At 39.6% G+C, this 1,911-nt stretch overlaps 2 protein-coding genes across 11 annotated transcripts in view; one reads left to right on the plus strand and one right to left on the minus strand.

The window, feature by feature from the left end:
• The window catches only part of LOC116850399 (nephrin-like), a 539,959-nt gene that overhangs the window by 167,377 nt on the left and 370,671 nt on the right, over positions 1–1,911 (plus strand). The window lies entirely within an intron of this gene.
• The window catches only part of LOC116850400 (glucose dehydrogenase [FAD, quinone]-like), a 174,698-nt gene that overhangs the window by 27,052 nt on the left and 145,735 nt on the right, over positions 1–1,911 (minus strand). The window lies entirely within an intron of this gene.

Genomic DNA, 1,911 nt, shown 5'->3' on the forward strand with positions numbered 1-1,911 from the left:
GGGGGGGGGGGGAGGCATTGACGGAATAATTAATAAGCATCGCGCTAATTACCCGGCGACGGTGTTATTAATATTTTCTCCACACCTTCGCGGTAATACACCCCGGCCCCCGCGCCAACGCGACAATTAATCATTCCACACAAATGCATTTTCCGCACGTTTCTTTCTGCATCCGCGCGCGTCTCTCCCTCCTCGCGGCGGCATGCACGTTTCTTCAGGGAGAGAAATACTGTATACACAGCGTGTTCCGGCACGACGCGTCTTCAGAGTATATGTCGCATCTGTAATTAGGGGCAACGATCGACGTAAGAAGACACTTTTCACGTTCATTATATCGTATGTCCGCCTCGACGCGTCCGGCTCTATAAGGTAAAAACACCAATACCTGGGTGCTAATAATAATACTGGACTAATAATCTAATTCTGAACCTTCTTATTGTATTTTGGTCCTTATATAAATACAAATATTCTCTTCTTGACACGCGTAAGCGGAAGTAGTAAAATACATGCATACAAATCGAGTATTTAAACTTTTAACGGAGAGAGAATATTGTAGCAAAAATTAAAACATAATTTAGTAGTCCGGGAACAGACTGGTATTATTACAAAAATATTATAATAAAACAGTAAAACTGACTATAAACATGATAATTTTTATTACATTTATAATGATTTTTACTATGTTTATGATCACTTTTACTATATCTTATTATAATTTTTATTATAGTACCAATCTATTTTCGGAGTACGAAGACTGTATTGTAATTTTTACTACAATATTCTCTCCGCATATGTGCCGCTATCGGGCCCACCCTTTCAGACCCTATTTTTAGATTTCAAGAAATTTTCTAAGCAAGTATATTATATTGAATATATGTATATGTATTCTATATTGTGACAGTTTAAATATTCATAGAAACACCAAAGCAATAAGAATGACCAGAGTTGGATACTAATATTATTAGTATCTCCAGGCATTGGTACATTGGCGTCCGTTTCTGCGCGTGGCGCGCGTCACGGTATTCTTAGTGCGATGAACGGGAAATTTAGGGGCGGACAAGCGCGATCGATATCACAAGCGAAGCGCAGTCATTCCCGTTGCAACCGGATAACCGGTCGAGTCACTGAAAAATTCCATCTTCCCGCCCGGATATCCCGGGAGTCCTATCGGGAATAATCACCGAAAGGGAAGCAAAGAAAATTAGTTTCGACCGCTCGATCTGACTTCGGTATCGTTTACTCTACCACCACTACTACGACAACTCTACTATTCTGCTATATTTATAAATATATATATATATATATATACTACTACATTAGTACTACTAGTACCACTACTACCGGCACTACCACTACTGTGACCAACGAATTTCCGGATTGGGATTTACGCGACGGTTTTATCAACCGAGTATACTAGCATATTCAATTACTTGCTTCTTCCTCTATCTTTTTTTTTTTTTTATTTGTTCCAACTCGGAATGCTAGCTGAATGTAAATGTCGCCACGAATATTTTGCTGCTAGAAGAGATTTATCATTAATTCTCTGTTTCACCAACTAGAACTGACGAGCAAACCTTTTCGCGAGTTTCCGAGTTTGCCGGCGTGCTGTTGCTTTCATAACAAAGAGAAAGAGAGAGAGAGAGAGAGAGAGAGAAAGAGAGACTAATGGAAGTATTAATTATATAGAAAATTAGTTTCGAGCATTGTGTGTCGAACGAGAGTGAAAAGTTTACCAGTCTGTGCTGTCGAAGTAACGTCGAGTGAACTCAGCACGTTAGAAAATTTCATTGGAAAAATACACGCGCTGAAGGCGAACTCTCATTATTCGCCGAATGTGCCGACATTACATTATCCGAATTTCCGCAATAGATATATCAGTGATTTCTATCGTTCCGTTTAGTCGAAAGGGGG

This window comes from Odontomachus brunneus, unplaced genomic scaffold (assembly GCF_010583005.1).
Source record: "Odontomachus brunneus isolate Ranch 3 - 2012 unplaced genomic scaffold, Obru_v1 Obru_scaffold_144, whole genome shotgun sequence".
Taxonomy (NCBI): Eukaryota; Metazoa; Arthropoda; class Insecta; order Hymenoptera; family Formicidae; genus Odontomachus; species Odontomachus brunneus.